Raw genomic sequence first — 25,364 nt, 5'->3', positions numbered from 1 at the left:
TGTTATCGCTAAGGCCATTGTAGTGAGGCATAGTGTGTAGATGCATAATCCTCATCAGTTATATTTGCCTCCAACAATTATTTAAATCCATATATATATATATATATATATATATAGTTTGGATTGTAGGTTATGACTGGATATGTGTGTGTGTGTGTGTGTGTGTGTGTGTGTGTGAGAGAGAGAGAGAGAGAGAGAGAGAGAGAGAGAGAGAGAGAGAGAGAGAGAATGAGAGGAATCTCGTTTCTCTAGATCTATTCTACTACTTATATTTTTATCTTGTTGCCATTTTATCTTCTTAAACATCTCGTAGAATGTGGTCCACCTCATTTTTTATTTGGTTGGTTTATGATCCTATCTCAATTTTTGATGGGCATTGTTAAGTGTTGATGCCCAACCACTCTTATATGTCTATCACATAATACAGTATGAGTTCCATTTGATATAAGGAAGGATCCTGAATCAAACTCTCTATACACAATTATTAACATGGTAGTGATATTGACTTTTCAAAATCTGATTTGACGACCTTTGTCTTCATGTATTATCAACCCATCGATTAGATAAATTGTTGTTGTATTTAATGTTTGTTCCCATTATTGCCTGTAATGTTCTTCTTTCAATCTTTTGGTTAGTTGTATCGTCCAACCCCCCCTTTGGTAGCATCTCTTATTTTTATGTTTGACCTCTATTATATCTTCATGAGATCTTTAACGTTGAAGCCTTGCTAGCTGTCAATATCTCCTTTTCTTATTTTTGTTTGTATTTTTTATTAAATCATTAGAATGTTCTCCCCCTGTCTGGTCCATAGCTAATTTGTTGATTGTAAGGCTAACTATTGCATACCTAGTTTATGAAAGGCCAAGTATTATATGCCAAATTTCTAAAATTTGAAACTATCTATCATGCCTTTGCTGCTTGCTCTGATAACATGTTGGATTTCTGGGATCACTGCAAATATATTAAGCATTGCCATGTATTTGGTATGGGTTCTCCAAATATCAATGACCTCTTATTTTAATTGAGAATAAGCCATGAAGATACATGTCCCATGACTGAGACACGTCAATTCGTTAATTAGATAATTAATACAATAAACATTTAATCATTGATATATATATATATATATATATATTCTATCTCATATATAATTATATATAAGCTCATCTCAATAATTATTTATTGAAATAGGTGCTTCAAGATTGATATCTTTTAGATAGATGTATAAAGATATCAAACCTATATAATAAATACGGCTACCTATAATATCTCATTTCTAAATGTATAATCGTCCGATCTCTTCTTTGCGTCTCTATACAACGGATGAAGATATTTCGGTGGAAGATGTCAATGGCGCTTCACGCGCTGAGGACTGCGAGGAGTTGAATGGCAGCGGAGGATTGCTTACATCACCACCGCGTCCTTCCAGCATTTCTACTACTCTGCTCATCGGAATTGTATTGAATGCACCAAAGTCATACTTTCGCCATTCTCCTCACCTTCTCTTCGTCTTCCCATTCCATCTCTAATCCTCTGCCTCTTTCTCTCAATCTCTTCTCCAACTCCCCACTCTCTATCACTTTGAACGCCCATTCCGGAAAATACAATTGACTCGAACGACTTGCCTGAAGCTCAATGTTCTTCCTCCTTCCGGCTATCTCCAGTAATAACATTCCATAGCTATAAACATCCGATTTGTCCGTCACAGCTCCCAAACTTCTGGACCAAACCTCTGGCGCAGCATATCCTGGCGTCCCTCTTCTTCCCGTCATCGATACGTGGTCCTCTGCCTTCCCATACAGTTTCGCCAGACCAAAGTCAGCTACCTTGGCTGTGAAATCTTCATCCAGTAATATATTGTGAGGCTTTATGTCAAAATGAATTATGCGCAGGCTACAATCTTGGTGCAAATAAGCAATTCCACGTGCAGCTCCCAAAGCAATTGAATACAATTGATCCCAATCGAGCGTCTGTTCTAATTTTCCTCTTTCTGCAAATATAAACTTCTCTAGGGATCCATTGGCCATGTACTCATAGAAAAGTGCGCTTCTGAATTCTTCAAAACAGTAACCCATGAGGCGAACCAAATGAACGTGATGAATGGTTCCCATAGTTGCAACCTCTTTCATAAACTGTTTCTCACTCTGTCTCGATTGATCAAGTACTTTAACGGCCACCAACAAACCGCTGCGCAGCTTTCCTTTGCAAACCACACCGAACCCCCCTTCTCCCAATTTATCTGCAAAGCTGTTGGTGATCTTCTTTAACTGAGAGAATGAATATCTGGTCGGCATTTGATGGATGTAACTTTGGAGAAAATTCTCCACTTTCACAATAGACCCTGAATTCATCACCGCATGTTTGGCTCCATTTGAAATAGGCTTTCTTTCGATACACAATAATAAGAAATAGGTCTACTACCATTATGAAAGCACTTGCCCCCATAGCTATTCCTGGAATTCGTGAGTAGTAATATGGATTAGTGATTACACCAAACCATAGAATTTGAACAATTTTAAAGCTCGCACAGAAGGGTTTCTTGGTTCTTACCTGTTATAGTTTTGTCCGTTATAGTTCTCCGATTTGATCTCTGGCCTGTTTAAACAAGAAAATTATTGAACTAACTCAGATAATACACTTTCATATGTTGTTTCTTCAAACCATGTAAGAAAAGTAAGCCTAATTAGGTGCTAAGATGCAAATGTAAAGATGTTAATGCATGGGAAGAAGAAACTGGCAAAATTTCAGTCTCATACAACCGACAAATCTCTCACCTATTATTGGAGCCAAGCTTGAACTCTTTGAGCTGTTCTTCTTGCCTGCATTTAAAATGCAAAATGCTAATCAGCTCTAAAATAAAGATGGTTCTAACAGATCGGGATAATAATCTGTCAATGCCCAAATTTTCCTTTAATATTGTCTAGTCAAATTTGAAAGCTAACAAACTTAATTTGAGAGTTTTGAACCAAGTACCTGTTGAACATTGATCTGGATAGGATTCATTCCCGCAAACGCAAAGGAAGTTCTCTGGAATGGAAATATCATACCCACAATGACCACCGCTTGAGTTACAACTGATACACTTCTGAAACAATGGGTTTGCTGTAATATCCCACTGTGCTAATCCCCCATTAACAATCACCTGTTACAAGGGACATGTTAGACCTAAAGATACTCCGTCAACTGCACATAACGGTTCAGGACACAAACGGACGGTCAGAGGAATACTTAGTTGTCGGATTCTGTCAAAGACGCTTGAATCACTCGTTCGATCAAAAATGGTATCCGAAAATGAGCATTCTTTAAAATACTTATCCTGAACTATTATTGAGGTTGTATTATCATAGAAGATATTTATGAGTGTGTAATTCTGGCTATCAATCTCCATAACGGGACGGAGATCATTGACACAATCGATCTGAAATTGTGGCAGACCACATCCACTCTGCCGCAGACTGAAAGGATAGTGGATCTCTGTGACGCCACATTTTGTATTGTTGTTACAAGATAGCGAACGAGGGAGTAAAAGGGTATAGATCACTAGAATGAAGGTATAGAGGAGATTAAAACCAGACATTGGGTGATTGTATTGAAGTACAATGGACAAGAAGTGCAGCCTTTGGCATTGGTATATATTTGCGTGAATTCAAGCAGCACATTATTACTCGGTCAACAAACGTCAGAGTTACTCGGTCAATACGCCCCGGGATACAATATTCAAGATACGTAAGACATTTTATATCCAGGAGTTAAAGATGATCAGGACATCGTAAACGGGCTCGAATTTTAGCTATCAAAGAGCCCACACCCCTTTAATAATCTGTTCCTTTTGGGGATCGAAGGGCGCACTTATATGTAGAATCACACTGTTTAGCACTTTGAGTTGTAAACTAAATCTATGATGTGCATTGTCATGACATCTAAGTTGTTTCTAATAGCTACAGTAGTTGAATTGCATTTCAACGCACAAATCCATTTGTGTAATAGAATTCACACATTTGATGTATATTATTAAGTCAATAAATGTTTTTTTTTTTTCTTCTTCTTTTTTAAATCTTTTCATTTTAAATGATAGATGAGATAGAAGTAAGAATAATTAAGAATAATTTATAATTTATATGAAAATGCAGATAAAATTGAACTTTAAGATCAATGTTGTTGAACTTTAAGATCAATGTTGTTCAAATAAGAAAATTAAATGTAAAAATAAGAATAAATTACAAGAAATTATATAATTAATAATAATTGATATTAATATATCTTTTATGCAATAGTATTTAACAATAAATTGAAGTTAAAATATTACTAATATAGTTATAGGATAAAATTTAAATTTAATTAAGCTTAATGAATTGTCAAAGTTGTGATTATTGGATGATTAAATGCATAAAAATAATCAGACAATCTATTAATCATCAATCTGACAATAAATAATAATTCTCAAAGGATAGCAATTGGGAGTGATAGCTCATTTCAAGTGAAGGCTTATTACTTCTTCAAGAAATAGAGATAAAAATAGAAATTAAAGAAAAAATAATTGTATTAACATAACTATTAAATAAATAGTCAATTGCATAAAGGAAATATGCATTCAAGCTATCATTTAGAAATAGATCATTATGTGATTTAAAAATACATGTTAAAATTTTATTTTCAAGAGTGAAAATTGTGTGATTTTCTAGCTTTATAAATTACCAACATGTTGCTATCTCACATTTATTAATTTTATTCCTAAAACATAACTAAGATAATATAATTTAATGTATGTTTACTGAAATAGAATTTGTTATATTCTAAATTTTTGAAACACTTATTCATAAGACTTTTCTTTAATGTATATAATGAATTTCAAATTTGACTTAAATATTAAGAAGATAAATTGTTTTACTTCTTATAATTTTAAAAATAATTCTTTATAGTCTAAAGATCTTTTATGATTAGTGTATAATGATTCAACATAAAATTGTCTCACATCATAAATGTTTCAGTAGGGGAAAGGAGCCAATTGTCCCCCAATTAATTCTCAAAATACCCTTATACCTACACACAAACATGCCAAAACACATCACCATAAACACCAATAGTTGTTCTTTTTTTTTCTTAGTTTTTTGATTGCTAATTGATCCATTTGTCCAAGAAGTACTATAATGATTATTGGAGGGTCTTAGTGGCGAGTATTGGGCGAATGTTTTAAAATGACACTTTTAGACCACCTTGCACCCTACAAGGTCTACAAAGAGCTTCGTAAATGTCGGAAGGTTGAAAGGTTATCTTTAAACTCTTCACTCACCTACAGAGGTTCATCAAAAAAGTTGGCAAATTTCAACATAAAGATTAAGAACCGTAGGTGCACGAAGTTAACCTGCATGACTACTAAATCATTTCACCTATATGAAATCTACAATTGTTTGGTGGCTTGCTGGTTTGTACACATAGCTTACATTTTGTTAATGCAATGTGTTTAGTCCTTGTAACTTTTTCATTCGTTGTAATTCAATACAAAAAATATATAAAATTACTTCATATCATGTAATGTCCCCATTTTAGCAGTTGACTAAGTGTGTGTGCATTAGCCTTGTTCTACATGGTCCCGAGGGCTAATGAAGGGTTTAATGGGATCTTGGAGTGTTTTGGCCTAGTCATTTCCAGTTTGGGCCAAAACGAAGTTGATTTACTCAGTTTTAGGCATACTTACTATTTTTAGTAAGTCGGCAGGACACAGTGCAAGTCAATTTTGGTGATTGGATTCGATACTCCTCGGTGAGAGCTTTCCGATGAGTTATCACTCGCATTATTCGGAGTCCGATTGCTAATACATTTTAATGGCTGAAGTTTTATTAAAGTAACGTCTAATTTAATTGTAAAATATTAAAGTGTTACTTTAATATTTATTTTATGGTGATGTGTACCCAAGGGAGACATAAGGGGTATTTTAATATATGTTTTATATTCCACATCTTTTATCCCACATTGCCCATATGAGTTGAGCGGACCCGTGGGAATAGAATAAAAGGAAGCATTTGTGGCTTCATTAGACTGGTTGAATATGAGAAGAAATTGGTGTGTGAGTTGCAGCTTCGTTCTTGGCATTTGAGGACGTCTATCCTGTCTTGTAACATTCTAGACGTCATTCCCTTGGGGTTTGGCCTTTGGAATTCTTTGTTATTGGCTTCATTATCAGGTAGTTTAGTTGCATTTCCGGCTACAGGCAGATTTGGTATTTTGCTCATATCTTCTTCACTACTTGTCCGACGCTTATGCCACTTTGAGGGAATGGTATTATGAAGGTAGTGGACTGATTGAAGGACAAAGTATTGTAGCAGCGAGTTCGAAACCATGGGCTGGAGTAATTAGTGAGTTGATAAATCTGCCATGTATTTGGTTTTATGAATTCTGAAAATAACATTTTATTAGCAGCAGTTCATTTCCACTTTGCATATTATTGTAGTTTCTTTCTTGTTTATGTTGTATGATACCAATTCCATGCACGAAACACAACAAACAAATAAACGTTTGATTTCCGGAGTTATAAGGGGTTTTTAGAAGTTGAATGCAAACTGTTTGACATAATTCCTTTCAGCAATTTGGTTTAGCTTTTTTGGGACATCCAGGGGTGTCCATTACATATCACAAGGTTGTGAATGGGTCAATAGCAACTCCAATGCCTAGTATTAATGCTTAATAGGCATTTCGTAATTTTGTACAAGTTAACCATATTTTTTAACCTTTGGAGACTCCAAGAAAACCTCGACTACAACATCGTGTGATCCCACATGAGTGTAGAAAATAACACATGAGAAGAAGAGGGCAGAATAAAGAAACATAGAAAACAGAGCACTACAAGAATTTTACACAAACAAATTTTTTTTATTCATATTTTTGGTCTTTTACATTCTTGTAGGTTGCTCTAAACTGATTAGAATAAACAATTTTTATAAAGGTTGTTGTAGTTTTTTCCTATATTATATTTCAGGTATTTATATGGATGATTTTATGCATTCATATGCATTATTTCAACAAGAGTTAAACTAAGTGTTCACAAATTACAAAAATATAAACTCATCTTTAATTAAAATATTCCCTCTCTGCATGATCAGGATAACTGTAAAAAAAAAACTATGCTGAACTCCGAAATCGAGCATCAGATATCTCAACAATAAGTGCAAATTCTTAACCTGTACCATGTCAGCAATCTACTCCATCAAGGCTATTGGTAATTGTTACTCTTCCTCCATAAATATGTACGGTGGGCGCTGGAAAATGAATACAATAATCTACTTTAAAGTCAATAGTAAATACATGACTGAATGGAGTTCTACACCGTGGAAAAAAATTCTTCTCCTTGAAACGCAGGGGCCGAGTTGAAAGGGAGGGGAGAATTGCTGACATCATCACCGTTTCCTTCCAACATTTGAACCACTCTGCTCATGTTCGGTCGATCTTGTGAGTTGTATTGAATGCACCACAATCCTACTTTGGCCAGTCTCACTGCTTTCTCCATCTCTTCACATTTTGCTTCACCATTTCTTCTCAACCCCCTCTCTAACTCCCCCTTCTCCATCATCTTGAATGCCCACTCTGGAAAATACAACTGACTGGACCGGCCTACCTGCAACTCAATGTTCTTCCTTCCTCCAGCCATCTCCAATAATACCATACCAAAGCTGTAAACATCTGATTTGTCTGTCACCGACGCCTAATTTCTATTCCATATCTCTGAAGCAGCAGATCCCGGCGTTCCTCTCGCGGCTGTCGTTGATATGTGATCATCTCCCCTGCCATACAATTTTGCCAGACCAAAATCAGCTATTTTGGGGGTGAAATCCTTATCTAATAATATATTGTGGGGCTTTATGTCAAAATGGATTATACGCCGCTGACAATCTTGGTGCAGATATGCGATCCCGCGGGCGGTGCCCAAAGCAATTGAATAGAGCTCTTCTCCATTCAAAATTCTTTCTTTCTTATCTCCCGCAAATATGAACTTCTCCAGAGATCCATTCACCATGTACTCATATACCAGCGCACTTTTAAATCCATCAAAACAATATCCCATCAGTCGAACCAGATGGACGTGGTGGATCCTTCCAATGGTTGCAACTTCGTTCATAAACTGAGTCTCGCTGTGTCTTGACTGATCTAGAATTTTGACAGCCACCAGATTACCTCGAGGAAGTCTACCTTTATAAACCACACCGAAACCTCCTTCCCCCAATTTATCTGCGAAGTTGTTGGTGATTTTCTTCAGCTGAGAAAAGGAATATCTGGTGGGCATTTCATGGGCATAATCATCAAGGAATCGCTCCACTGTCGTAAGAGAATGTAAATAAAACAGAGCCTCCGATCTCTTGCGACAAAAACCCACAAACAATACCGTAGCTGTAAATAAAACAGAGCCTCCAATGGCTGCACCTGAAATTACATAGAGGGTTCGGGATCTCAGACACATAATCTACAGGGGAATATAGATTAAAGGTAACGGAAGTTATCTATAATTCCAAAATCTGAAAAAATGAAGCAAAATGTATGATAAGGAAATGGGGCACACCTAAAGTAATAGCCTTCTTGCTCGATTTTTCTACAACCAATCAATCTCAATAATGTGAGAACTATGTAATGGAATAACAAGGGTAAAAACAAGCTGCTTCAGTTTGGAGAGAAATATAATAATATTCGTAATTAAAAAGAGAAAGAGAGCTACAAGTCTTACCAGTGGAGGCAGTGGAGCATTGTGAATAGGACATAGCATCGCAGTAGCAGAAAGATGAGTATGTGGGATGAGTGCAATTTGCGTGGTCTGTCTCGCAGTGCGGACACTCTTTGCTTGCAATCCATTCTATAGTGATCCCTTCGTCAATAAGCCGAGGCAGAGACTTTCCGGAATCGAACTCGGTTTTATTCACAGCAATCGTAAAATCTGATTTACAAGAGCTGTTCAAGTCTGGAAGAGCACCGGTAAAGTAGTCCTGATCATTACACGTCGAATTGGTCAGACTTGGCCCTGCATTATACGAGTCGCCAGTATTGCATGTTTCCCCAATGTCATGTTTGTGTATCCACCTACGATATGGAATTGCTCGGCACCCCAGAACTGATTACAGACATTCGCAGATAAATCGCATGGATCTTGCCAGAACTCCTTGAATAGTATCACCATGGTAGGGAAAGAAGTTGAGGAGAAATTGTGGGGCTCCAGTATGTAGTATTGATAGTGCCCGATGGTAATTAAAGGCTTCTTGGCTCCATTATCACACTCTACCTGAAGCGCAGGGTCACCGCAGCCGCTGCCATATGTTCCAAAGGGAAAATCCAGAGTGCAATCCCCACAGCTGAAAACCTCACAGACTCCATTACAGGAAAGGGCCAAACATGATAATGAAATTCCGAGGAAAAAGAGGAAGCGGTGGAGTTGGAGATGAGTGAGAACCGTGTGAAGTGGTGCGATATTGATGCAATGGAAGTGAAAGAAAGGAAGCAATGTGAGAAGCAGGGGAACGTCCAAATGCATAGAAGAGTAAAGAAAGAGAAAACAGAGACGAGGACAACATTTGAAGGTTTCTCTGCGGTTTCGTCAGGGACAACGTGATCCAAGAAAGGACGCGGATTGGGTAGAGTTTAATTTCCCAGCTCTTTCCCCATTGACGTTTTGAACACGCCAAAACACGTTGATTTTGTCACGTAGACACATTTCGTAGCTCGGTATAAATCACTTTTAGAAAGGGTTACAAATCGATACAAGTTGCTAGGAGAAAGTGTTCTATTATTGTTGAAGGAGTTCAACAAGAGAGGCATAGTGTCTAGTTCCTCTCTTGCTAAATATAGTAGAGGTTTAGAAGTGAAGCACTACGTATTGTGTAACGACTATATTTATATTTTGGCTATTTGCAACATATACACATGTACTTGTTAAGATGAGAAGCCTAGTACTCAGTCTCGCATTCAATATTTGTAAGAACACAAGTTCAAAAACACGACAATATTGTGTACATTATTTTTTTTGGTTTAATAGGCAACTCTCTTTGACAAGTATTTATTTATATATATATAGAGATTAAATCTTCAAAATATTCTAATCTATAAAAAGATGTAATGTAGGAAAATAAAGTTAGATTATTTTTAATAAAACTAGAATGTAATAATTGTAAGATAATTATATTGATAAATGCTACAAAACAAATTGATATCTATTGAATGCTACAAAACTAATAATGGTGATCCTTTTATTTTTTTATTTTTTATTTTCCAATATTATTAATCATTTTTTGGTTCTTTTGGTTGTTGATTAGTCCATTTGTACACTACTATTGAGGCATTTCATAAAAAGTACTAGAATATTTGCCAAAGTACTAACATTTTTAAGGGATAAATATTGTTGCAAGAACATAACGTGTACCAAACAATACTTTTGAAATGTAGAAAGATTCATGAAAACCCAAAAGCCAAAACCTTAGCTTTAAGATCTTAACTCATCTATTGAGATACACTAAAAGTATCAGCAAAATATGACTTATAATTTAGGAGTTCTATGTGCACGAAGTTAGCTTGGGTGACTAGTAAGTCACTTCCCCTACATTATATGTGATATTGTTGGTGTAAATAATTATTCACTATTTACACTTACTTAAGTTTACTTAGATTAATACATTATTTTAATATTTATTTATTAGTCACCTGGGAGTATGCATACTCTTGTGAGTTGTCATGTTGACAACATAGGAGTTCGCACCTCTTTTATGCACACGATGTCTACAACACAAGTGTTAGCAACACTAATTAAGCACATGCTGTCTACAACATCTCTAATTGAGATACACCTCATCATCCTTATCCTATCATCTAAAATGATGGATAATATGTGTGCTTAGTTGTCATGCTTATCTTATCTCCTAGTTCTTTCTAGAGACATTCTAGGTGTTTCCTAAGAGGCTTTTATAGACAGGCACTCCTAGTGTGTTTATCACATACAATATAGAGCAATGTATAAGGACCAAGAAGGCATAGTACATGGCTCTAAGGATGCAATTTCTTCCTTAGATGAAGCCATGTGGTGTGAAGTACTTGAATCAAGAACCCAAATGCATAGGTGCCTAGCCACTGCATTCGCCTAGTACATAGGAACAAAAACTGAATACGTAGATCACTCAACCAAACCAAAGAAGCAATAGAGCCAACAGGTGAACCCCCCCATAATGCTGAACAGGGAGAGGGGTGACAGGAACACTGAAATGCAATGCCAAAAACATCTGCAAGAAGAAGAATCAGGAACACCAATAGTGTAATAGAAGTACAAGCACAGAATAAAGGGCGGTGTCACTGACACACTGCATGGGCTAATGTCGTGGAAGAAAAATTCACTTGACAAAGATGGATGAGCACAAAATGGAAAAACATCATGACCCCCCCATGGCACTTTATAACTGAGTGCGAGTACAAACAAACATAAGGTGTACAAGATCCCAGATATGCAAAAGCAGGCACTTTATCTCAGTGCGTTTACAAAAAAAGGAATGCAACAGAATAGAAGCATACAATGCTCAGAATTCAGAAAGAAGAGTGAGCCAAAAGAACAGAAGAAGAGATTCCAAGACCTGTAGAATCCAAGTAATCCGCCAGAGTGAAAAAGTGCAAAACTCGAAGGAGAAAGAACCTGGAGCAAAATTTGGATAAAAGACCTCTGCAAATGAATAACTCATAGAACCAGCTTTCCAATGATATCTGGCGAGCCCAGAAAAGAGTCTGAATGAGCGAGATATGGCTCCTAGAAGGAAAAATAGAACATCTGGCTTTGACTGCCAAAACAGGCAACCAAACTGTAGTAAAAATTAAAAAAACCTGTACCATCATATCCATCTTAGAACCAAATTTTTGATGCATTTTTCGGATCGAAAAAATACGTCCGTATGCTCAAGTTACAGAAGAAAAACTGACAGGGCCTCCTCATTAAGAGCATATGCTAAAAGTGAAACTTGGGCACAATAATCAAGGAAACAAATAGCACCACTGTGATCTACTCAAAAAATCATGCACTTTCAAAAAAAGAATCGCCTCGATACGAGGTCGTATGAGAAAGTTATGATCCTCCGAAGTTTTCAAAACGAGAACTAATCTGCAATTTCTAAAGAATTCATGCATGAAAATCAAAAAACAACTCCACTAGTGGATAAAACATAAAAAAATAGCCAAGTTCGTAAGAAGAATCATCAAAATCGGAGTCCATATGAGCAAGAACGAGACATTTGAAAACTGCATTCAAATCTGCGACTACCAACGGAGAGGGGTATGGCTGTAGCTTTGCATGCTCAATTTTGCAAAATATATAGCTTGCATGCAAAATCTAAAATATACCCAGATGGTTTTTCGGGGCTGTGAACAAAACCGAAAAAGCATTTTTCTTGCTGATGTACAGAAGATGTTGCTATAGTGTAAATCAGATGCCTTTAACAATAAAAAACGGCTCCAAAAATTAAAAAATGACCCCAGCAACTAGAATATGACATGCAAATGTTGGATAAGCTTCCTAAGTCCATCAATGGCATGTTGGAACCTGCAAAACTGATTGAAAACTCCAAATATGCAAGTTGGTCGCCAGATTTGAGATTGAAACCTCAGAGAAAAACCATTTTTGTCAAAACTTTTCTGATTCTCAGGATCATCCAAAGATGCAAGAGAAGAGCATACTTCATTTTTCAAAAAACTACAATAAAATTTATTTGCCCTCCTCGAATCTCTCAAATAAGGAAACTAAAATCTATTCTTGCACATAGAAAAGCTCTGATACCATGTTAGAATATGATAAGATAAAAAACCCAGAAAACTAGTGCAAAGAATAAATATCTAAACTATGCAAATGATACAAAATCAAAATATCATCATAGAGTTACTCTCCAAGAGAGTAATGCAAATGCTAGAAGCAAAATAGCATTAAGAGGATGCAAAACCTAAGAGATACAAATGCAAGCCAGGTAGCATGCTTATATAGGCTAGGAAGAGGGAGAAGGTGGCAACACCAACCAATGAGGAGCAACCATCTATCGGACTAAAGATAGAAAAGTATCTTCCCAAGATAGCTAATGGATGCTCACATGTAGGAAGGTGACACCTCACAACCATTCACCTAATAAGACATGCTTTATTAACCTAAGCGAGATTATTAAAAGTGTAGGAAAAACTTAGCAAAATAGGAAAAATAAAAAACTACACTAACACCCCCCCATAAGCGAAGCTTAGGTGGATGCTAACCTAGCAAAGCTATGAAAGCAGGAAAATGGGTCCCGACAAGTCAAGCCTGATGAGGTACCCATGTACATAAAATTCCCCCAAAAGAGAGAGAAAATAGACTCCCCAAAGAAAATTAGGACTCCAAGTGAGAGGAAGAGCCCCCTCCAAAAGATGAAGCATCCTGCACCTCCAACAAAGCTTGCAAATTTTGTTCGGTAGATCCACTTACATCGAACAAGTTTTCTTCCCTTAGGAAAAGGGACAAGATCTCAAGTGTGGTTCCTCATCAAGGAACTATACTCTTCCTGCATAGCTATATCCCACTCAGAAATACTAGAAGCCTCATGAAAGGACTGTGGATTTGAGGCAGTAGCAATGAAGATATGTAGAGCATCCTAGAATTGTGAACGAATCTGCTTGGTGTCTGATGGATCCCCAACCCAATCACTTGCAAACTGCAAGGTCTGTCTAGCCCAAAGTGGACCAGAAGATGGAGAATCTAGAGGAGAATCATCAACCTATATATGATGACTAGGAGAGGAAGGAGGTGAGTCCTCTGAATCACTCTCTACATCAGAAGTGGAGGTAGAAGACTGCTCAAGTTAATCTGGCCCATTAGAAGATCTATCATGTATTCCAAGTGACTCCAATGTCAAAGTAGAAGGAAACCCTGTGACCATGCTCTGTTGGTTAAGTTGATGCAAGTAGTGGAAGTTAAGATGGCCAAACCGCTCATGCCATAATCTGCTCACATCATTAGAGTGAGTGAGTGAAATAGTCAAAGGAGGATCAGAAACAAAGTGAGAAAACATATAGAGTCGTGACTGATGATCTGCTCTCCCAACTGCAACTGTAGAATCATTGTGAACCTCACATATCAGCATTGAACTAGGAGTGAACTTAACCTACTTGCCTAAACTTGTGTGAGTGATCTGGTATACCGATAGGAGATTAGTTGACATTGAGGGTACACAAGAAACATCATGGAATGTCCCATCCCCCACATCAACAGGCCCTCTCCCCCACACCTCAATAGGAGTGTTATCACCTATCAACATAGAAGGCATAGTACATGGCTCTAAGGATGCAATTTCTTCCTTAGATGAAGCCATGTGGTGTGAAGTACTCAAATCAAGAACCCAAGTGGATGGTGAGGAAGCAACTACAAAAAGAGCCTTGCCCTTTCCTTTCCCCTTGCTATTTTCTTTTTCTTTGTTAGACCCTTTAGTAGAACTTTGTTTCATAGACTCAGGAACACTGATATTATTCTTCTCAAGAATGTATGTCAAGTGATCAAGTTGTTTTTGCAAACATTTATGTTCATCATGACCAGGTCTTTTACAATAGGCACATATGACCTTTTCTTTCTTAGGCTTATCGCCCTTGGAAGATGGTGTATCAATAGTTTCTTTTGAAGAAACCAACATCTGATCCGTCTTCTCCTCGCTATTCATTTGTTTCTTGTCCTTACTATTGTTGTTACTACTTTGTCCTTGTTGTTCTTTTGTGCCTTGGTTGGCAGCCAAGACATGTGACTTAGAGGACTTAAGAATGCCCATTTGGATTAGCTTGTCGGGACCCATTTTCCTTCTTTCATAGCTTTGCTAGGTTAGCATCCACCTAAGCTTCGCTTATGGGGGGGTGTTAGTGTAGTTTTTTATTTTTCCTATTTTGCTAGGTTTTTCCTACTCTTTTAATAATCTCGCTTAGGTTAATAAAGCATGTCTTATTAGGTGAATGGTTGTGAGGTGTTACCTTTCTACATGTGAGCATCCATTAGCTATCTTGGGAAGATACTTTGCTATCTTTAGTCTGATAGATGGTTGCTCCTCATTGGTTGGTGTTGCCACCTCCTCCCTCTTCCTAGCCTATATAAGCATGCTACCTGGCTTGTATTTGTATCTCTTAGTTTTTGCATCCTCTTAATGCTATTTTGCTTCTAGCATTTGCATTACTCTCTTGGAGACTAACTCTATGATGCTATTTTGATTTTGTATCATTTGCATTCATAGTTTAGATATTTATTCTTTGCACTAATTTTCTAGGTTATTAATCTTATCAGATTCTAACATATAACCTAATGTATACAAAATGTCTACCACTTCACCAAGTGATCCATTTGCTAGGCAGATTTGAATCCAAAGGCTTGTCGTTAACATTGTCTGTTGGCTTTACATAGAAAGATTTGTTTTGGAAGTCAATCGACATCAATATTGGGGTTTGGTTGAAGGTATGTTTTTACTGCAATACTAAGTGCAACAAGATGGTTGATTAATTTCAACATTTTTTATTGTGTAGCCCAAGTAAATTTTTCGTAGAGTAAAGGTGAATTGATTGGTGAAATGCATTTTTTTCAAAAACACGTAGTGTTTTTTTTGTACGTTGAATTCATAATTTCCAATCATGTTCATTTGATTATACATTGCACATGTTTTGCAAAATGCATTTTTATTTGAGTGTCACCTTGTTGACAAAATATGGTAGTCAATGTGATAGCCATTATGGATAGCTCACAAATGTATTTGGCATTTGAGTGTGATGCATAGATTGGTTTATCCATGACAGGAGGTAGTTGGGCTAAATCACTAACAAGAATTATAGATGTACCTGCAAAGAACATGTTTTGTTGATGGGGGAAAGCTTCTCACAATCTACTATATATTTTAATTTAAGAAGATATGGTCCTAGATGCTAAAATCATTAATAAGGAGGTCTTTCAAGTATCTCATCTCTTCTTGAAAGACCAATAAAAATTGTCCATGTAGTGGCCACATACCCAGAAGGTAGGTGGCAAGTTCATCAAAAGAAACAACCCAAAGTGTGCCTGTATGATCCACTAGTTTTAGCTACAGTATGTACCTATAAATACAATCTGCAAATGTGCCTTTTGTTGTGATGTGGATCCTAATCAGATTTAGATTTTTATTTGGCATGATTTCCCTCTAGATTATTTCTATGAGGGTTTGGGGGTAGTGCCCCAAGTGTACTCCTTGTTGTAGTATAGGGTGGATTCGAGGGGCAATGCCCCCACAAAGGTTTTCGGGGGTAGTGCCCCAGGTGCGCTCCTTGTTGCTATATAGGGTGGGGTTGGGGGGCAACACCCCTGTGGGAGTTTTCAAAGCCAAAAATGACCTTATATTGTAAAAGCCATTAGCTACTCTTTTTTATTATTCTAGTCCTAATTTTGTAAGCAACAAAAAGCTTGTATAAAAAAGCTTAGGGTTAGGAATTTTCATAATGTGTGATGCAAAAATTGGTTCTTGTAGTAGTATTGAGTTGTAAGGGATTACAGATTGTAGTTAGGCTATAATCAATGGATAATAATAATATTGGACTTGCTATTGGTGGATGTAGCCCAAAGATTGGGTGAACCATGTTAAATCTCGGTGTCTTGTATTCTCTTATGTGTGATCTATTATTTTATGATATTAGTTATATTTGCAAGTAACTCAAGTTATTTTTGTTTGAGGTTAATCCTAACAAGTGGTATCAGAGCCAGATGAACACCATTTTTTTAGCTAGATCACCTTTTTTAAAGTGATCCTCTATAGGAAGGTCTCACGGTTGAGTGGGAGTGATGGCGAACAAGGGTAAGCTGAGGGTTGACAAGTTTAATGGTTAAAACTTTTAGTTATAGAAGATGCAAATGGAGGCCTATCTCTATTAGAAGGATTTATGGAAGTCATTGGAAGGAAAAACTAAAAACCAAGGTACTATGACAAATGAGGAATCAGAGATTTTAGTTAGAAAGGCACTTGGAAGCATTTAGTTATGCCTAGCACCATCAGTGAGATTTAACATTACAAAAGCGAAGACGATGGAAGAGTTGTTGGAAACCCTAGCAAAATTGTATGAAAAGCCATCTGCCTCAAATAAGTTATTTCTCATGAAGCATTTATTTAATATGAAAATGGTAGTAGGTGGATTTTTTGTAAATCTTTTAAATGAGTTTAATACTATTACTAGTCAATTCTCTTCTATGTGTATTAATTTTGATGAAGAAATTAGGGCTCTCTTGATTTTGTGTTCTTTGCTTGAAAGATGGAATGACTTGGTAATGGCTGTGACTAATTTTGTTTCTTGATCTAATACCCTAAAATATAATGATGTGATTGGTGTTATTTTGAGTGAGGTAACTCATAGGAAATCCTTTTGTGGATCTACATCAGGAAGTGCTTTAAATGCACAAAGCAGAGGCATAACGACTAAGAGGAACTAATTTTGGAAATCATAAGAAATCAAGAGGAAAGTCAAAGGGGAAGAGGTCTCAATCTAGACTACTAAGAGATTGCTTGTACTATGGTAAAATAGGGCATAAGAAGAAAGATTGTTGGACTCAAAAGAACAATGAAGGAGATAAGCTAGAAGGGAACAAGGAGGCAAATGGGATAAGTAACAAATCTGAAGATGATGCTTTGCTTCTATCTTTAGAAAGTATTGATGATTCATGTGTTTTAGATTTTGGTGCTTCATTTCATGCTAGACCTCATAGAAGTTATTTCATTGATTATGTCCAAGGGGATTTTGGGCTTGTTTATTTGGGGGATAATGGGCCTTGTTAGATTGTTGGAAAGGGAAAAGTTAAGATTAAGTTGCAAAATGGGAATCATTGGCTACTACATGAGGTAAGACATGTTCCAAGGCTAAATAGGAATTTAATTTCAATAGGAAAACTTGGTGATGAGGGTTGTGTAGTTACTTTTAATGATAAAAATTAGAAGGTTTCAAAAGGTTCCCTTGTAGTATTAAAAGGTGTGAAAGTAGGCATCTTATATCTTTGTACAAGTCATATTGTTCCTTCTACTTTGATTATTTCAAAGAAAAATGAATGTTCAGAAACAATTGTTGCAGTTGAGCAGGAAGAACAAATAACTCTATTGTAGATTCTAATACAAAACTCTGACATAATAGATTTGGGCACATGATTGAGAAAGGTATGAAATTACTTCATTCAAAGAAAGTTTTACCAAGTCTAAAATGTGTTAATATGGATTTTTGTGAAAGTTATATGTATGGAAAACAAAAGAGAGTGAGTTTTGTGAAGACTAGGAAGGAAAAGAAAAGTGAGAGATTAGAGCTTGTGCATACACATGTATGGGGACTAGCTCAGGTATTTTCCCTTGGTGGATCTCATTATTATGTTATATTTATTGATGATGCAAGTACAAAAGTATGAGTTTATTTCTTAAGACAAAAATTTGATGTATTTCAAACTTTTAAGAAATGGAAATGCTTGGTTGAAAATGAGACTAGAAAGAAATAAAAATGTATTAGATCTGATAATGGTGGTGAGTATTGTAGTCATGAATTTGAAGATTATTGCTTTGCTAATGGTATTCATAGATAGAAAATTGTTCCAAGGACTCCATAGGAAAATGGAGTGACTAAATGCATGAACAAGATAATAATGGAGCTTGTAAGGAGCATGAGGTTACATGTTGGGTTTCCCTTAAACATGTGGGTGGATGCTATCAATACTATTGTATATTTGATTAATAGAGGCCCCTATACTCCTTTGGGCTGTGGTATTCCAGAGAAATCATGGACTAGTAAGAAGGTGAGTTATTTTTTTTCTCAAAACTTTCAGTTGTGAAGCATTTGCTCATATAGATTCCAGAAATAGAACCAAGCTAAAAGTTAAGTCAAAGAAATATGTATTTTTTTGATATGACGTTGATGAATTTGGTTGAAGGCTTTGAGATTTTGAAAATCATAAAATTGTAAGAAGCAAGGATGTCATATTCAATGAGAAAGTGTTGTACAAAGATCTATTGCAGGAACATGAGAAGAAAGAAAATGATTATGTAGTGTTGCTTAATACTCTAAAAGCTAATGTTTCAGCAATTTCTCATGATCTACAACAACCACAAAAAAAAATACCACACACCCCAGTAAATGTTAAATGGTCAATAAGGCTAAGTAGACCTCAAGAAAGATTTTCTCCTTCTTTGAATTCTATTTTGCTTACTGATTTTGGTGATCTGAATGTTATGATGAAGTTGTGTAGGTGGATACTAAAATTTAGTGGGAGTCTACAATGAAAGAAGAAATGGATTCTTTGCCAAAAAATAAGACATGAAATTTATGCAAGTTACCTGTAGGTAAAAAGGCATTACAAAATAAATGGGTTTTCAAATTGAAAGAAGACGATGAAGGTAAGAAAAGGTTTGAAGCCAAGTTAGTTGTAAAAGGATTCACATAGAAAAAGGACATTGATTTTGATGAGATATTTTGTTCTATTGTTAAAATGACTTCAATTCGTACTATTTTAAGTATTGTGATTATTGAAGATTTACATTTGGAGCAACTTGATGTTAAAACAACCTTCCTTCATGGTGATTTTGTTGAATAGATATATACGACACAACCCCAGGGATTTGAGGTCAAAGGTAAGGAGAGCTTAGTGTACAGATTGAAGAAAAATTTGTATGGCTTGAAGCAAGCACCTTGACAATGATATTTGAAATTTGATAGATTTATGCATGAGCATGGATATAGTAGGTGTCATTCAGATCATTGTGTTTTTTTTAAGAGGTTGGATGATGCCAGCTACATTATTTTATGTTTATATGTTGATGATATGCTTGTTGCTAGGTCTAACATGAATCACATTAAGAAACTAAAAAACTAATTAGCACATGCATTTTCTATGAAACATTTGGGGGTAGAAAAACAAATCCTTGGTATGAATATTTTTAGAGATAGGATGAATAAGAAATTGACTTTATCTTAGGTTTATTATATTGAGAAGGTGATGTAACATTTCTCTATGGATAATTCTAAAGTTGTCAGTACACCTTTACCTAGTCATTTGAAGTTGACTAAGGAGATGTATCCCAAGACATAAGAAGAGGAGGACAAGATGTCTAAGGTACCTTATACTTCGACTGTAGGAAGCCTGATATATGCTATGTTATATACAAGGCTAGTTATTGCACATGAAATGAGAGTTTTTAGTAGGTATATGAGTCATCTAGGGCTGGAGCATTGGAATGTAGTTAAATGGATTCTCAGATATTTGAGAGGAACATCTAGTAAGTGTTTACATTTTGGGGGCTCTACTATTGATTTTATAGGGCTACATTGACTCAAATTTGGTAGGGGATATTGATACCAGGGAAATTACCACATGTTATGTATTTACTATTGGTAGGGAAACCATAAGCTAGGTTTCTAGGTTATAGAAGGTTAATGATTTATCCACTATAGAGGCAGAGTATGTTGCTACTATAGAGGGAACCAAGAAGATGATATGGCTTCAGTTCTTCTTGAAAGAATAGGGACACCCTCAGAAGGATAATTATTTTCTTACAAATAGTCAGAGTGACATTTATCTTGCAAAAAAATCATCTTTGCATTCAAAGACAAAACACATATAGTTGCGGTACCATTTCATTCAGTCAGTTTTGAATGATGGACAATTAAAGTTGGAGAAGATACATATAGATGATAATCCAATAGATATGTTTACCAAGGTAGTAATGAGGGAGAAGTTGAGCTCCTCTCCAACTTTGGTTGGTCTTCTAGGTTGAACAAAATAAAAGAATAACTAATTCCAGGGTGATTTGATATATTCTAGTAGGAGTTACAGGTTCAATAGTACTATGATCAGTCTCCAAGTGGGAGGTTATTATTTTGGAGTCTAATCAATATCCAAGTGGGAGATTGTTGTGATGTGGAGCCTAATTAAATTCAGAGGTTTATTTGGTATGGTTTTCCTCCTAATTATTTCTATGGGGGTTTGGGGGTAGTAACCCCAAGATGGGGTCAAGGGGCAACTCCCCTGTGGGGTCCTAGGGCAGTGCCCCAAGTGTACTCTCTATCATAGTATAGGGTGGGGTCAAGGGGCAATTCCCCCATGGGGGTTTCTGGGGGTAGTGCTCCCAAAGTACAAAATGACCTTATATTGTAAAAGGCATCGGCTACTATTTTTTCTATTATTCTAGCCCTAATTTTGTAAGTGGAAACAAGTTTGTAATAAAAGGCTTAGGTTTAGGAATTTTCATAATATGTGATGTGAAAATTAGTTCTTGTGGTGGTATTGAGCTATAAGGGATTATGGATTATAATCAAGTTATACTCATTGGATAATAATAATATTGGACTTGTTGTTGGTGAATGTAGCCCAGGGATTGGGTGAACCACATTAAATCTTGGCATCTTGTGTTCTCTTATTTGTGATCTATTATTTTTTGAAATTGGTTATATTTACATGTAACTGTTATTTTTGTTTGAGGTTAACCCTAACATCTTTTCACTTTGCACAAGTCCATGTTTCATCAACATTTTGAACATTCTTGTTTTTACATTGTTTACCATTTGAGCAAAGGGGGCAAGATGGATAGTAAACCGAATTTGTTTTTATGAATTGAGTCATTTCCTTTACAATGTAGCAAAAAGGTTGGGAGACATTCATAGATTGTTCCTAAATTTTAGCTATTATTTTCCTTGGGATTTGTAGGGGCACATCTATAGCTTGTGTCAATAATGATAAAATACCCTTCTCATTTAGATCAAACCATAACCTTAGTGTTGTTTCCTCTTCTATGTGTGTGTTTTTGAAGAGTTAAGTACTAGTCAAAGTGCTTATGAGCTTTCCATTGTATTCAATGGCTTTTCTAGATTTAACTACAAGAAAAACAACATCATGCAAATGTTATAGTTCTTAGAGTCGTGTCCCCTCTTTCCAAGTGCATGGTCCCCATAAAGTTACATTTATAATAGAAAAAGACATATCCATCAATTTGACACTCCTCCTAAGAACTAATGTATCATAAAACCTTTGTATTGTGGTACATGGATCCAAACAAAAAGCTATTCTAATTACATCAACAAGGGAATAATTTTTTGCATGCATAATTTCATCAAGAGGGACAAAAGAAAATTAATGTCCTGGAATTGTGAGGTCATCATCTATGAGAGAAACCATTGAATTGTCTTCCAAACAAATTTCAAGATGGTTATTAAGTTTTTTGTAGAGCCTATTTGATGTCTTAACAATACCACATTCTATGGTGTATATACATCCTACTTGGATATTCAAGTAATGAATATCTACAATCTTGTTGAACCAAGTGATGCGTACCTCAATTTTCTCACAATCTATAATATCAATGGAGAAGGCTTCTCCTTCTCCATTTTGGGTCTTAAATTAGTGAATCTCCTTTTTCATGATAACACACCCTTATATAAGCCACCTTGTTTGATATGGATTCAAGTTTTTAATTGGAGTAATAGTAGGGTTGATTTCTTTATTCTTTAAAGATGATGTTTTCCTAGGCCTCATAATTTTAGAAGGGAGCTGTGAAGCATCATCCTTTCTAAGGAAATTTGCTGGTGGAGAACCTAAGTCTATTAGATGTAATTCTATGCTTTGTTCCTTGCATACATAGATGGGTTCACAAATAATATCATGATGCAAGAAAATGATGTCCATTTTAGAAATAAGAATTCACCTGCAAGAGCATATTGAGTTCAAGTATTATATATTGTAACATATCACAATAGGTGGAGCAAAAATTGATTTTGTTATTAGAAGTAGACATTATTTGATAAGCTTATAGAAGAACCTACCTAGATTTTCAAATAGTAGGGTAACTATACCCCTCAAGTAACACCATGAACCCCTTTATGATTTCTTTTGAGCCCACATAATCACTAAATTCCTTTAGAATTGTTGCTTTTTATTTAAAAGCTCCACTAGAGAGGTCGATTTTGTATCGTGGCATCGCTTTGCAATTAACACACATATCACAATTACCATCTTGTAAATGTATGACATTACCATGTATCATTCATTTTGAATTCTATTGTGAGGCCTCGCCCCGACCCTTCGTACCCTTAGTTGTTATTTTATCATTTTGACACTCACGACTCAAGATGTCGAGACATTATCTGATACTTAGAACATATTATATTATTTCATGTTATGTGATGTTACTTTCAGATATATTGATGTTTGTCATTTAATGTTTTATGTATATGTATGTTGATGAAATTGGTAAATGTACGATTGATACTTTGATTTAAGAGATTTTTAATGGTTAAGAATTAAGTAGGATGAAAGAAACCCTAATTGATGTATGGTTCAATTTATGTGAATTTCTGATACGTATATATGTACATGTGATTTTCGGGACTACTGATGTGTGCAATGAGTGTGCAGATATTTTAGTCGAGGAAACCGACAGAGGAACAGAATTGATCTCTATGTGCTAATTTTGAAAACCTTGTTGTTCGTAATTCACATATTGTACTGTGAGATGTATGTATCTATCTTTCTATGTTCAATGAATGTTAATGTTCGTAACTATGTTCTGTTAGTGTCGCTTAACACTCGTAAATTGGTTATGCTCTTCTGTATGCTGTTTAGGGTTAGTTGTGTAACCCATGGACCTAAGTCAGTTTAAGTTAGTGTCAGTTTGCTAATTGAGTTCTTAATCAGGGTTAGTCATCCCTAATCCAGATTAGTGCTTAATTTGCATGTTAGAGTAGTTAGAAGGTCCTATTTTATTCCTAGATTTTGTTTGGCTCTAAACCTTTTTCCTAAGGCTTAAAACATGGAACAATTATACCCAAAGGGTATGGGTATGGGTTAGGGGTCTTTTCCAACCCCTAAGCCCCTTTTATTGACTTTTGAGGCCACTCAAAAAGTCTCTTTTTGCCTATGTGCGAAAATTGCAAGTGGTTATCATGATTTGTCTCACCCCACCTCCACTTAGTGTTTAACCATGGTGTGGGTTGAGTTAGGAGTTTCTAGAATTGCTAGTGGGTGGAAGTAGTTATTGCTCCTTTTGGTGGTTGAGTTTGAGGCTTATTTAGAGGCCCTTCTTGGACTTGTGGGGATGGTTACCCAATCTCTACATTTAGAAAGGAGTTCTTGAAGATTGAAGCAAGGAGAAGGAAACTCTACTCAAACTTGCTCATTGCCATTACCTCTTTGTGAAGGTTGGAATTCTCATTTCCCTTGTTCAGTTTCCATGTTTGTTTCATGTTTATGCTACCTTGTTGTTGTTTCAATATTTTTATGTTTGTGGGTATGTTGGGAAGCTTTGAAAACCATGTTATTTTTTGGATGATTTCCTTTCATGTTTATGTTTGCAATTTTGAGATTTTTCTTGCATGGGTGTTTTGGTATTACTCACCCTTGGAGAGGGCAGAAGTGACCAATTTTGGGAAAGGTCTGTTTAGTCGGACTCTAACCAATGTAGAGTCTCTTCTCAGGATGAGAAGAGGGAGAAAAGGGTAGGGTGTTATGGGCCCCTACCCGTCAGCACAAACCTTGTATAATTATGGTATATTGAAATGGAAGAATGGAAGTTCTTAGTATATAGCCCCGATTGGGCATCTGTTGGTGTTGTGCTTGACTTCTCCTGGTTGGAAGAATCCACCTTTCCCTAGTTTTGATTCATTGTGAATCCCTTTGTGAAAACCTTGTATGAGTATGCATGTTTGAATTGTTTCTTGGACATGCTTGTTATCACCTGATCATATTTTGTTTCCTCCATGGTGCATAGAAATGTGTTGCTAAATTGGATATGGAACCCTCGTTGAGGGTCATGAAGGAAATTTCATTTAAATGTTGTAATTTAGGATTGAAATCCTATGTAATTTGTATCTCAAAACTTTGTTGGTTTGGTAATAAACCCGAGTTTTCTTCCTGATTCTTTCTCGGCTGAGCCTTTGAATCAGGTTGGCCAATAAAATTGGTGTTTGAGTATAATTGGTTATCATGTGACTTAATCGTGATTTAAATTTAGATGGATGTGCATCAAAAATAGGATGGAAATAATGATGTTGATTTAATTTGGCAAAATTTCAAGTTTTCTTATATGATGGAAACGAATATTCTATTATGAATGAAAGATTAGTTTTTGTGATTAATGGGGTTAAAAAAATTCTTGCATTGTGGTTAAAATGGATAATTCAAATTCAATGTAATGGTAGTGTTGTTTGCAATGTTTTGAATATAAGTGTATAGAGGTGAAGAGTTAATTTTTTTTTTTATCGTAGAGAATGAATTGCTGAGATAATGAATTTGCAATTTGGCTCATAGTCATGTTATGAATATTATTCTGAATGATAAGATACTTGAAAATTTGTGAGCTATATACATAAGGTATCTCCATTTTTCTAAATCCATGGAT

At 35.8% G+C, this 25,364-nt stretch overlaps 2 pseudogenes across 1 annotated transcript; both read right to left on the bottom strand.

Annotated features, from left to right (window-relative positions):
* Nucleotides 1-1,312: 1,312 nt before the first annotated feature.
* On the bottom strand, nucleotides 1,313-3,577 carry LOC149571642 (rust resistance kinase Lr10-like; annotated as a pseudogene).
* Nucleotides 3,578-7,048: 3,471 nt separating this feature from the next.
* On the bottom strand, nucleotides 7,049-9,508 carry LOC149571641 (rust resistance kinase Lr10-like; annotated as a pseudogene). Its single transcript, XR_016360254.1, has 3 exons — nucleotides 8,711-9,508; nucleotides 8,549-8,578; nucleotides 7,049-8,412 (listed from the first exon to the last, which is right to left on the bottom strand). The product of XR_016360254.1 is annotated as a rust resistance kinase Lr10-like (transcript).
* Nucleotides 9,509-25,364: the final 15,856 nt, after the last annotated feature.

The sequence above is a fragment of the Cupressus sempervirens genome, chromosome 2 (genome assembly GCF_028749045.1).
Source record: "Cupressus sempervirens isolate cs-2001-9-10 chromosome 2, ASM2874904v1, whole genome shotgun sequence".
NCBI lineage: Eukaryota > Viridiplantae > Streptophyta > Pinopsida > Cupressales > Cupressaceae > Cupressus > Cupressus sempervirens.
The sequence above is the reverse complement of the archived record's forward strand: the minus strand, read 5'-3'. Positions and strand labels throughout refer to the sequence as shown.